This window comes from Amblyomma maculatum, chromosome 6, assembly GCF_055883805.1.
Source record: "Amblyomma maculatum isolate TAMU_Amacu chromosome 6, ASM5588380v1, whole genome shotgun sequence".
Lineage (NCBI taxonomy): Eukaryota > Metazoa > Arthropoda > Arachnida > Ixodida > Ixodidae > Amblyomma > Amblyomma maculatum.
This window is the reverse complement of record NC_139349.1, coordinates 150,538,159-150,551,806: the sequence shown is the minus strand read 5'-3', so window position 1 is coordinate 150,551,806 and position 13,648 is coordinate 150,538,159. Positions and strand designations below refer to the sequence as shown.

Genomic DNA, 13,648 nt, shown 5'->3' with positions numbered 1-13,648 from the left:
GAAGACCGCTTATTCTCAGTATATAGCATCTTTAACTAGGAGGTAAAATTTGACAGTAGACTCGCATTGATATAAAATCAGTTAAGGTGGATGTTTTGATAAGATGTACTTTGCGAGACCATTGGTTGATTTCGCATAAAACTCAATATAAATAAAAATCTGACTCAAATGAGGTTTTGCACCATGCTTGTGTAAAGTAACTAGTGGCACTGGTACGCGTGGTACTATTAAGGCGAAGAAAAGAATATGTGAATGACTTGCTTCCGAAGCACCGTTGTCAAGAACTGTATGAATGCTGTATTGCGGGAGCGCACTTTTTGGAGGCGAAGCTTTCTTGCCAGTACGGAAAGGGAAGCGCCGTTGTGCCGGCACTAGCGAAGGTCTGACATGTTGAGAGTTTGTCATTGTGATGCCTGACAAGCAGTGCATTGCCCCCCAGACAAAAAGCACATATGCCCAGCTAGTGTCTTGAGCACTGAAAACTCTGAAGCTGAATATCTAGCTCACAGTGCTTCACAACCCGAGTTATCGTGATAGAAATTCGACCACATATCGTCACTATGAGCACTGCCTGCGGCATATGGAAGGGTGCATAGTGTGCTGCTTGTAGTTTTTGTAATGGCTATACCTGCATATTAAGCCAGATAATATGGAGACGTATTGCTACATACTGTTGGACACCTTCAAACAATGCTCAGAGTAGGATGGGAAGCTAACATCAAGGAAAAACGCATAAATCGCAGCCGCTATGGGATACAAAAAGGAAAATGAGTCAAAAAATTCTGAAGCTTACTTATACGCTGTGCAGTAAATGCTGTGTTTCAATTATCATTTCTGGGGTAGGCATTGTTTTCGTGCAAGATATTCGGACGCCCTAGCCTGCTCACATAAATTTGAAGGGACCTTAAGGCGAACAAATTCTTTTTCCTTCAAACTCGTTTTAAAGGGATTCTACTATGTTTTGATGTCTAGCTACCACTTGTTAGCTGAACATTGTTTGAGGTGTGCTTAGCTTCTGTTGTACAGTGGTACAACTATAGTTCCAGTGGAATGAAAGGGTATTGTAGCCAATTAGTTCTTTATACCTGTCTATGTAATGAAAGTTCATTCACTTTACATTGTAAAGCATTCAGGCAGAGCCTTCAGGGCATTTTCATACCAGTGTCATACTGGTCAAATTTGTGGAGTTGCAGGCAACATTTCAGGGAACCGCGCGTGCTGTTTTATTCATGTCTCTAAATTTTTATTGTTATTGTGCGATTCAGTTAAACAAAACAACATACCTTGTATGTGAAGGCATAGAGGCTTTTGTGTATAATGTGTTTTTTCAGGTTTTCCCGCCAGTTTTTGTCGATGTGCCAGGCCCACAGCAGTCGAGGCATGGGCTTTCCCATCGCTTGTTCCCAGGCATTATAGAAGGCAGGTGCATCGTCCGTCATGAAGGCCTTGGCTGCAGTTTGTCCTGTCGTGCACCTTATTGCCTTAGAAAAGGTTTCCATACATTTTTGGTCAACTCTGTGATGCAATAGGCCACTGGAAAGCCTGCACCAAATTCCTCCACACAGAGCACCGTGACCAGTTGAAAGTCGAACCCTGAAAGAAGACAGTTGTAGGCTAAGCCACCCAGAATATTGTTACGGACGACACCAAGGAAGAAGAAAGGGGCAGTGGCGCGGACAGGAGCGCTCGCGCTAGGCCCGGCAACATTTTCATAAAACGCCATCTCACTGTCATCGACCATCTCTCTGTCCTCTGTTCTCCTGTTTTCATCGGCTTGCCGTATCGTAACATTTGGTGGAGGTGCTGGGTGCTTCATCATCACCCCCCCATCCTGGTCCGGAGCATCAGCGACCTGCGACTTCTTGCGCCGTCGGCGAAAGGTTAGGAGGCACAGCATGGCTGTTCCCCAGCCTGCCGGACCCAGCAAGACCTTGCCGTTCCTCCGCCCCGTCCCCCCCGCCCCGACCACAAGACACGACGAAGGAGAGACTGACCCGAGACGCCACACATGACCACAAGACACAAGGAGAGACCCGAATGAATTAATGTGACCCCACTGACCTGATGTGCCGACCAAGGACCCTACGACCCAAGACACCGCTACATTTCAAGACATTCTCCCCTGCCTATGCCATGCGGTGCGTGCCTTGGCCTCCGCCATCGAGTCGTGGTAACGTGTGGCCCGAGAGTGTCCTGCCAAGGTTCATCGCGAATCATTGTGCCGGAAAGCCATTCTATTCTTCCTTCTTCCTCTTCTTTTTCAAGCATCTAGACACGCCCATCATCATGCCATGGAATCATCAACATCGTGCATTTCCTCGTCCACGATCGGGACGATCGCTCTGTGGCCCTGGGTCGTGTTACGGACGACACCAAGGAAGAAGAAGCGGGCAGTGGCGCGGACAGGAGCGCTCGCGCTAGGCCCGGCAACATTTTCATAAAACGTCATCTCACTGTCATCGACCATCTCTCTGTCCTCTGTTCTCCTGTTTTCATCGGCTTGCCGTATCGTAACAATATGTTAACTTGCGTAATGTTGTACATTGCACAGTGCATATGACAGCTTTTATATTGTTAGGTCCAGTCATGTCAGATCCAACCGGTCTTGTGCACGCACTACTGTAATGTGGCTTATGACACTGACAAAGCAGTCATCTTTGATGTTTCTTCATTACTTGGAAACAGCTTTACAGGTGCAGTTCAGCTCTATGATTACAGTGCTGCACAAACTGAAAACAGTGCTACCCAAGTGGTAGAGGCATTTTGGAGATATCACATAGAATTCTACACATAGAATTCTCAACCTTTTCAAATTATCTGGAAAAACTAGGGAGGGGAATTTGTACTTCAGTTAGTAAAGGGTATGAAAGATGCAAGTCTTGTGTATACAAGGAAGATGTACTTTGAATGGCCCGTATAATACAAATCTGCACTGGCGACCTGCGTTGTCAGATCATGCCAGTGTGCACACAGGTGGTTCATTGAAGCCTACTCCAATCTATAGGCTAGAATTCTGTTTTCGACATGCAAACAAAACATGGGGATCCGAGAGACTTTTAAAACAGATTTCTCTCAAAATATTGTTTTAACTTACTCATTATTTAAGTCTGTTCGATCATTTCGGCTGTTTTCAGGTGCCGCCGATTCCAATAATTCGGTCAGTGATTGTATTGAAAAATCTATTTTTTTATTTTGTTTAAGCATGCTTAGTACAGTAGAGAGTGGTAGCATCGGGCGGCATTGCGTCATGCAGGGAATTTTAAGAAGCACACGGCAAACTTGCAAAACTCGGGGAACTTAGAAACGTAACTTGATAGACACCCTAGTGGTGCCCACTTATGGTGCCCATTGTCTGCAGATCATTCAGAAAGCTGCTGTAAAAGTATGTGTCAGCTCTATTTCTGAAATTATGATAACAAGTTCAGGTGCAGTTTTTTAGTACAAAATACTGATTACTTCTATTACGTGCAAAATTCAAAAATACACTTGAAGCCTTATACATCGAGCCCGACCGGGATCACAAAATAGTTTGATATATAGATAATGCAGTATTTAAATAAGGCATGATATAAGCTTTCTTAAAACCTACAAACAAGGGTATATTACACCCACATTATTTACGTGTTTCTTGCACAGTCATTCTGCCATCCCAGGTGGTCAATATTTTCGGAGCACTCCACTACGGCATCTCTCATAGGCTGAGTTGCTTTGGGATGTTAAAAAAACGCGAACATGCTGTCATCGGCGTGTTGGCAGCACAGCGGTAGACGTTTTTAGGTTTAATCCTTTTCATATCAAAGCTACAATGAACAGTGCTTTGGAAGTAGTTATTATGTGACGCTTAATCCTGCTTCTAGTACAATATGAACTTTCTAAGTGAAGCGATTGAAGCACACCAGTGAAGTGCCACTACGCTTTGTCTAGGTTGGTTCATTGTGCCGCAGTACTGTCGCGTATAAAATGGATACACCAGGTTCGTATTATTGCCACAATCGATCACGCACCACATTCTCCTTGCACATAGTTTCATAGCACTAGTACTGCCAGCAGATGTCTGAAGCTGCCCAGCCAACCCGCCCCCGTGTGCAAAAATGGATTGCAAAGCACCATTGAAATTTGCCTTTATACATAGCATTCATTGATTACGAAAAAGGATTTGACTCAGTTGAAACCTCGGCGGTAATGCAGTCATTGCGAAATCAGGGGGTAGACGAGCCGTACGTGAACGTGCTGGAGGATATATACCTATAGTGGCTGTACAGCAACCATAGTTCTGCATAAAGAAAGTAACAAAATTCCCATAAAGAAAGGTGTTAGGCAACGAGACACAATCTCCCCAGTACTATTCACAGATTGCTTAGAGGAAGTATTCAGAGACTTGGAATGGGAGCAGTTAGGGATAAGGGTAGATGGAGAATACCTCAGTAATCTGCGGTTTGTTGATGACATTGCCTTGCTAAGCAACTCGGGGGATGAACTGCCAATAATGATTGATGACCTAGACAGGAAAAGTAGAAAGGTAGGCTTGAAAATCAATATGCAGAAGACTAAGGTAATGTTCAACAGTCTCGGGAAGGAACAGCAGTTCACATTGGGTAGCGAAATACTGGAAGTAATAGGCGAATATGTCTACTTAGGACAGCTAGTACCCGCAGATCCGGACCTTGAAAAGGAAATAACAAGAAGAATAAGGTTGGGATGGAGCGCATTTGGCAAGCACTCGCAGATTATGACTAGCAGCTTACCGGTATCGCTCAAGAGGAAAGTATACAACACTTGCATCTTGCCTGTACTCACCTATGGGGCTGAAACGTGGAGGCTAACCAAGAGACCTCTACTTAAGTTGAGGACAACTCAGAGGGCTATGGAACGAAAAATGGCAGGGGTAACATTAAGAGATAGAAAGCGTGCAGAGTGGGTCAGAGAAATAACTCAAGTTACCGACATTCTAGCGGAAATTGAGAAGAAGAAATGGACATGGGCAGGACATATAGTGTGAAGAGAGGATAACCGATGGTCGCTGAGGGTAACAAACTGGATTCCAAGGCAAGGAAAGCGTAGCAGGGGGCGGCAGAAAGTTAGGTGGGCGGATGAGATTAAGAAGTTCGCAGGGGTCAAGTGGATGCAGCTAGCACAGAACCGGGTTAAGTGGAGAAATATGGGAGAGCCCTTCGCCCTGCCGTGGGTATAATCAGGCTGATGACGATGATGATGATGATTGAAATTGGAGTTCCTGAAGGTGCTCACTTCAGTTTTGCAAACCCTATTTATAGTCAAATGTCAATGCTGAATAATGTAGAAAAATGAACAGAATCAACTAATTGCAAAAGAAAAGTTGCCTATGGTGCACAAGTTGGCCAGCAGCTGTATGCAAATGGTTTTAATCACCTGCTTCAAATATCGAATTTTTTAGCCTTGCAAAAAATAGATAAGCAAAGATAAGCCATGTTGAAGTTATTTGGGACACCCAGTATATGCTGCTGGCGTATACTAGGCCACGTTTCTGTACCCTTAAACAGGATTTTCAAGAGCTTGGCTTTTCTATATTGTCATAATTCAAGGTGCCTGGGTTCAGCATATTCAGGCTTGACTAAAACATATTGCTCCAGAAAATTTCTGGTTCAAAAGATACTATTAAAACTTTTCTGTAGTGTTTTATATTTTCTATTCATTGAACAGAAAGAACTGTAAAAGTAATTTTCAGTGATTACCTGTGGTTCCGTGTGTCCCATCAACAGATATGCGATCAGTGCCAAACTTCTTTAGCAAATCCTGCTGCGGCACGGTAATTATTGCCACCATGAAATCATTGTCGTCGAGAAGCTCCTGCTCTGTCCTGTCAAGCAGATTTCCAATGTCTTGTTGTCCTTGGTGTTTAAAGAACACTACTGGTTGTCCGTCTCGTTGTGCATCCGCTCCACCCACAGCTTCACGCTTATGTAGTCGACAGGATGGAGACTCTCGTGGTTATTGATTTTCCTGTCCCTTAAAATGTTGTGTAGGTCTTGACTGGTCAGTAGGTGAACACGCTGGAAGGTTTCATTTAGGCTGCTTCTGACTTTATCCAGGATTGCATCTAGGGAGACCACTTCTCGAAGCATGGCTTGGAGTATAAAAACAAAATGCATATGTTTAAAGGGAAATGTAAAGTTTTACCACTTGTGAAAATAGGCATCTGGGATTTGACAGTAAGAGATGTAGTACAGCGTTTTTGAAAATGATAACTTGCTTGTGAAAATATTTCAATACTTATGATGATTTCACTGCTCATTCTGGAACAGGTTTTCTTGCTCCAGAATGGCGATTTTTAACTCCACTGGTCAACCAAGATAAGCTGCACATATTCCGCTGGTCGTTTGGAATGATGCTGCGCGTTCTAGCGTGATCCGCCGACCAGTCCGTTCTCGGCGGAAGGTCTAGTCTGTTATGTTGCAACTTCCGCTAGTTGCAAAGTATTTTTAGCTGCTTTTATGCATTCAGAGATGTCAGTGCAGGACACTGGGCATCACCATCTAGTTATTTTTCTTTATTTTCAAGTGGGATGCAGTTAGCACAGAATCGGGTTAAATAGAGAAATATGGAAGAGGCCTTCGCCCTGCAGTGGGTATAGTCAGGCTGATGATGATGATGATTTTTTGACCGTTTATGGCAAAGTACGTCTGTCGAAAAACATCTACAGCGTTTTATTACAAGCTGTGTTGTTGTGTTGTTGTGTTTTATGGCGCATAAGCAACTCAGGCTATCATGCGCCAAGCACAAGGTATATTATGGTTTTTTTAAAAAGGAATGAAGTGTTAAGATATCATAGTTTGTTCAGGAAGGATGTTTCTTCTAAGAAACTAAAAACACATGAAATGTCTACAATTGCATTCTCTCCTAGGAGAAGTGATGGATGGAATGGTATCTGTTTGGTGTAAAATAGAGTGAAATGCTTTTTCCGTAGCTTTTCGAGTTTTTTACATGAAATTAAAATGTGGTTTATCGTCAGTCCATGTCCACAGTCTTCACATATGGGTTCATTTTCTTTTTTGAGAATGTAACTATGAGTAAGATGCGTGTGTCCTATTCGAAGGCGACATAATATTACCTCCATGAAGCGTTTCTGGTGACTGCATGACTTCCATTCTTCGACAACTGGTTTCACGACGTGTAGTTTGTTGTTTATTTCATTTTTCCATGAGGCTTGCCATTTTTCCCTGAGCTTTTTTTGTATGAATTTCAAAACATCTTTGCGTGGTACATTTACTTTTTCTATTTTTGCTTTTCGGGCAGCTGCTGCACATTCGTCAGCTGTCTCGTTACCTACGATTCCGACATGGCTAGGTACCCAGCAGAATTTAATTTTGTAACCTCGTGTTTCGGCTGATGTTATACAATGTATTATTTTTCCCACTACAGGTTCTGTTGCATTTTTAGAGTGTAATGCTGTGATTAAGCTGAGGGAGTCAGTGTAGATTATACTCTTTTCAATATTGCATTTTATTATTTTTTCCACAGCTATGGATATGGCATAACTTTCTGCAGTGAACACTGATGCACAATTGGGCAACCTAACTGTTTTCTGGCGATTGTTTTCTACGACACCACTACCAACATATGAGGTAGTTTTAGAACCGTCGGTATAAAATGTATTGTGGTCTTTGTATTTTTCCTCTAATGTCAGGAATTCTTGTAATATGTGTTCGTGTGGAGTTTGTTGTTTGTCAAACTGTGTTAAAGTAAGGTCGCATACACAGGGAAATTTATACCAAGGGGGTAATGGATCAGGGCATTGTGCAATGTCGGGGAGTGTATCGAGTATTTTTATTTCTTCGCACATCTGTTCGAAGCGGAGGAGGAGGGGTCTGACTGCTTGCGGTTTGTTGTTGAACAGGGTTCTGGACGGGCACTTTGTTACTATGGGGTAGCAGAGGTGTGTTGGTAGCGAACGGATCTTAAGAATGTATGAACACGTTAGCATGGTTCTTCTGTCCTCAAGAGATGGTTCGTTGGTTTCTACATACAGACTTCGCACAGGCGACGTCCTGTATGCCCCGGTCGAAAGACGCAGACCTAGGTTGTGGACTGGGTCTAGTCGTTTTAGGTATGAGGGTCTTGCGGAACCGTAGACTATGCAACCGTAGTCCAAGCTCGAACGTACAACTGAACGATAAATCTGCAGAAGGCATGTCCTGTCGGCTCCCCAGCGTTTACGTGACAGCACTTTGAGTATATTTAAAGATTGGGAGGCTTTCTTTTTAAGGGTGTTTATGTGGGGGAGGAAAGTAAGCTTTCTGTCGAAAGTAATGCCTAGAAAATTATGTTCGTGTTTTACTGGGAGAGCAATGTCATTGAGGTAAACTGTAGGGTCCACTTGCAAACCTCGTCTAAGTGAGAATAAAACGGCTATTGATTTCTGTGCAGAGAACCTGAAACCATTTCTATCTGCCCATGTCGCTAGTTTATTCACTGTTAATTGAATTTGTCTCTCACACGTTGATACATTAGAGGATGTACATGCTATTTGTAGGTCATCGACATAGACTGAATGCATGATGGTCGTTGGGATTATTTTTACTATGGAGTTCATTTTTACTATAAACAGCGTGGTACTCAAGATGCACCCCTGAGGGACACCATTCTCCTGAGTGAAACGTTTTGACAGAGTAGCACCGAGACGAACTTGGAAAGAACGGTCGGACAAAAACTCTTTCAAGCATTTTAACATTCTGCCGCGGATGCCAAGGTCTCCCAGGTCACGTAGGATTCCATACCTCCACGTCGTGTCATAAGCTTTTTCTAAATCAAAAAATACGGCAAGGCAGTGTTGTCTGCGTATAAATGCTTCTCGTACCGTATTTTCCAAGCGCACAAGATGATCAGTTGTCGAACATCCTTTTCTAAATCCACATTGGCGGGTGTCGAGAAGTTTGCGAGATTCAAGTGTAAACATGAGCCTGATATTTAGAACACTTTCAAACGATTTAGCGATACAACTCGTTAGTGCTATGGGCCTATAACTGCTTGGGGATGTTGGTGGCTTTCCATGTTTCAGTAACGGAACAATAATGGCTTTCTTCCAGGCCTGCGGTATTTCTCCTGACATCCATACCTTGTTAAAAAATTTTAAGAGTGCTTCAACTGAGGATTCAGAAAGATGGGCTAGCATTTGATAGTGTATTTCATCTGGGCCTGGTGCTGTACGTTTGCCGGAAGAGAGAACTGTGTTTATTTCTTGTAGTGTTAGGGTACTGTTGTATGATTCGTGAACGCTGCCAGTAGTAGGTAATTTCTGTCTTTCTGCTTGGCTTTTATACTTTAAAAATGATTCTGAATAATGTGATGAGCTAGATACCATGAAAAAATGTTCACCTAAAATGTCCGCTTGCTCTTGAATGCTTGTCTGGGTATTTGGGTCTGTAAGGAGAGGAACTGTAAACGGGGAGTACTTGCCATTTAATTTATTTACTTGTGCCCACATATCCTTGGATGTTATATGACTGTTTATAGAACAGATGTAATGCTGCCATGAAGCTTTTTCAGCAGTACGACGCACATAGCGGGCTTTAGCTCTAGCCTTTTTGAAAATTAGGAGATTTTCTTGTGTGGGGTACCTGCGAAATATACTCCACGCCTTATTTTGTTTTTTCTTTGCCTCCCTGCAGTCTTTTGTCCACCACACTTTACAGTTCTGTCTCACAACTCCAGATGATTGAGGGATGGCTTGGCGTGCGGCGGCTAAAATACAAGAGGTAAATCTTTCATTTAACTCGTCGACATTAAAATCTTCGGCAAATAGTTTTCTCAAGTCGGCTTTCTCTTTAAAAAGCTTCCAGTCTGCTAAATGCAGCTTCCAACATCTTGGTTTGGTTTGAATTATAGATGGTGATGATGTTAGACTGATTGTTGTAGGTAGGTGATCACTTCCATGCGGATTATCTAAGACATCCCATTTAAAATCGCTAAGAACCGATGATGAGCAGAAAGATAAATCAATAAAACTCATTTTACCGGAGCTCGGGGAGCAGTAAGTGGGTTTTCCGGTGTTAAGTAAGCAGATATTATTGCACAGAATAAAGTCTTCTAAAATTTGGCCCCTCGTGTCAGTTTTTTCACTGCCCCAGAAAGAAGAGTGGGCGTTAAAATCGCCAACTACTACGCATGGATCTGGCAGTTGGCTGAAAAGGTCTTCGATATCATGGAGTGTTATTTTTAAGTGTGGCTCTATATAAATACTGCAAATTGTGATTGTTTTATACGTGATAAGTGTGGCAGCTACTGCTTCTAGCCGAGTTTTGAGCCTATGTTCACGAGATGCAATATTGTTTTTAACTATGATGGCAACACCGCCCGAGAGCCTGCATGCCTGCTCTCGATCACGGCGGAAGACTTTGTATTTTTTAAGAATATTCACATGTAGAGGACTCAGGTTTGTTTCCTGCAGACATAAGGCCACAGGTGAATATGTTGCTAAAATGTCTTTTATGTCGCTTAAGTTATTAAGCAGTCCCCTGCAATTCCAGTTTATTACAAAAGCCATCTTAAGCTATATGAGTAAAATAGAGACTACGTTGTTTTTGGCCCCGTGATTCGGGGCTTGTCCTTTTTTGCACGCTCTAAGGAGTCCCGCCGTCTTGACGGCACAGGACTACCCTGTGTTGTCGTGTCCATCGCGTCTTCAGACACGCTGGATGACCGCGGACAACACACCGGAACGCTTGAAGTAGGCCTCCCCGTGTGAGAAGAGGCCTTGGGCCCCGCAGACCTGGAAGGTCGCGAAGCCTGCTTTGGGGGTGGTGGAGCAGCGCCAGCTGCAGCCACCGTGGGCGCGGATGGCTCCACACCAGGGTCACTACCCGTGACCTGGGCGGGTGCCGAAGCACGCTGTGACGCTGCGCCCTGTTGCGTCACAACGGAGTAAGTTGGGCTTTGGACCAATGAAAGCCGCTTTCTCGCCTCTCCGAATGTAATGTTCTCAGTGACTTTTAAGGTTACAATTTCTTTTTCTTTCTTCCATGTTGGGCAGGATCTTGAGTATGCTGGGTGGTTGCCCTCACAGTTTACGCAAAGGTTTGGTTCAGTTTGGCAGTTGTCAGTGGCATGTTCATTTGAAGCACATTTTGCGCAGGTGAGTCGGCCTCGGCAGCTCTGGGAGCTGTGGCCATATCTCTGGCAGTTATAACAGCGACGTGGGTTAGGTATGTACAGTCTGAGTTGCAGCTTTGTGTATCCTACTTCAACGGAGTCTGGAAGGGTGCTCAGCGCAAATGTCAAGACGATGTGCTTAGTTTGGATCTCTTTGTTGTCTCGCCTGATCTTGATTCGGTAAACGTTGATGACATTTTGGTCCTTGAGTCCTTCGAGCAATTCTTCTTCGGTCAGAAACTTGAGGTCATTATCTGAAATGACCCCACGAACTGTATTGAGTGAGCGGTGTGGTGAGATTGTGACAGGGACATCACCGAATGATGTAACAGCTGCTAGCTTTTCGCACTGGTGGTTGTACAGCACTTCTAAGAGGAGGTCACCATTTGGTAGCTTTTTGACTTTGTAGCCTGGACCTATTGTGTCTGTGAGAGTCTTTGTCACAAGGAACGGTGAGACTTGACGGGCAGTTTTTTCTGCTTGTTCAGAGTGAATGACATGAAAGCGGGGGAAGCTGTTTACATTTTTAGTGAAAAACTTGTTCGTCACATCGGTGCGCCCTCTCTTGGCGGGAGGGCGATCAGCTGCGGAAAGGGAAGAAGCCATAAAATTTATTTTATTGTTCGGTTATGGTACCAGCCACCCACCATGGAGTCCAACAAGGGGACGGGACAGGTGCCTAAAAAAAGCCCTGCCCACGCCAGCTGTATACCTTAACTATAACCTAATATGGCTCAACTCAGGGTAGTCAGCCACACAAGGTTAACCCTCGCCGCCGGGAAGTAAGGAAAAAACCAAGAAGAGAGTAGAGGACAGGAGAGTTGTAGGATAGATGACAGGAAAGTGAAAGATGGAGAGGAGGACAGGAAAAGGCGACTGCCGATTTCCCCCGGGTGGGTCAGCCCGGAGGTGCCGTCTATGGGAAGCGTGGGCCAAAGTGGTGTGTTGCCTCCGCCGAGGGGCCTTAAAGGTCCAAACACTCGGCATCGGCTCAACCACCAGGATCCCCTTTTCCCCAGACACGACGATGCCACGCACGGCTAAGCGTGGGTGCTCGGGGTCCGTGGTGTCGCACAAAACACACAAACACCTGCTTTAACAGGTGCCCCCTGCGGGGTTTTATTACAAGCGTATGAAAGCAAACTGCAAAGGGCTTCACTCTCATCTATATACCAATCGCAACATATTTTTAGAACACGACTTAAACTTCCCGAACAGGATCAGAATTTCCTGTGCGGTGTGCTCTGCATGCATGTTCCTCTGGCCGACAAGGCTGATTCGCCCTGTAGCGGTTTGGGTCAATAAATTCCGGTTCAGGCGCTCAGGTCCAAGTAACCAGTGGAAATCACTTATACTAGGTTCCTTATGCAATCCATTTCTGACATCAAATTACCATGCGATCTCGATGATATGATTATGAGTGATACAAGTTCAGTGGAATATAAATTTATAAGACAAAGCATCTTTAAAATATGCACACGATTTGCATTTTATCTGCACTCTTTGGTTACTGCGACTTTCGTGGAATCGCAGCCTCTGTCATTGCTAGAAAAAGTGGCTTCTTACCAGCGATGGCATACCTTTCAGTCTTCGAAAAAAGAATGTGCTGAAGTTCAATGTCGTGGCCACGGTGATTGCTTTGGAAGACCACACTCACTGCTTTGCTCTCCTTAGTAATGTTCATTCCCGCAAAACACCTTTTAACGCACTGGACACTTCCAGGTCGTTTTAGATTTCGTTTCTCTGCGCGTAAAGGAGGCAGAACAATATTGCATACAAACACTATTTTTTAAAGCAAGTGTTGAGGCCTGAAATTGCTGTACCAGAGCAAAATCCCGAAAGGTAAGGAATTCATGTAGAATTTTTATACACGATGGTAAATGAGTTGTGCCCAAAGGGGTTATTCACAGACTGACTGAAATAACAGACTGGGTGACTGCATCTTTCTGCCCTGGCCACTGACACTAACTACAAATTGAAATTGGCTTGCATTACTAGACTATTGTGTTCCCACTGCAAATTGCTAGCTTCACTAGAAAAGAGCTCTTGCAAAGTAAGAATAATCAAAACGTGAAATATACATTTGTGAGGACGGGCTTGGTAGTCCAGATTTATTAGAGACCTGAAGTCACACATCGAAGCGAATCACACTACGCGATGACGATGAATCCATTTTTGAGAAAAGGATGAAGATGAAGCAGCTCGTGCACTCGTGTGAAAGATGAAGCATCATGCAGCGCTCAATATTATTGAGAGCAATCACTTTTGCAAGAAAACTGTGGGGTCGTGCTAGTTTGCCTGTCTGCTTCTTTATGCCCATGGCATTGTTGCCAACACATGGCAATGTTAATCGCCACAAGGTTGTGGGCACATAAGGATTATTTTCACTGCACTCTGGGTGACCACACATCAGTAGCTGTGCACGCCCTATTGCAAAAACCAGCGTCTCCAGTGCGAAACCAGTAAGATTTTCGCGCTGGTTTTGCACTGGATCTGCTGGGCACGCTGGAGGTCTGCGATATTC

The 13,648-nt window shown here is 44.1% G+C and overlaps 1 pseudogene; it reads right to left on the bottom strand.

Moving 5' to 3' along the window:
* Positions 1-622: 622 nt before the first annotated feature.
* On the bottom strand, positions 623-12,808 carry LOC146187037 (uncharacterized; annotated as a pseudogene).
* Positions 12,809-13,648: the final 840 nt, after the last annotated feature.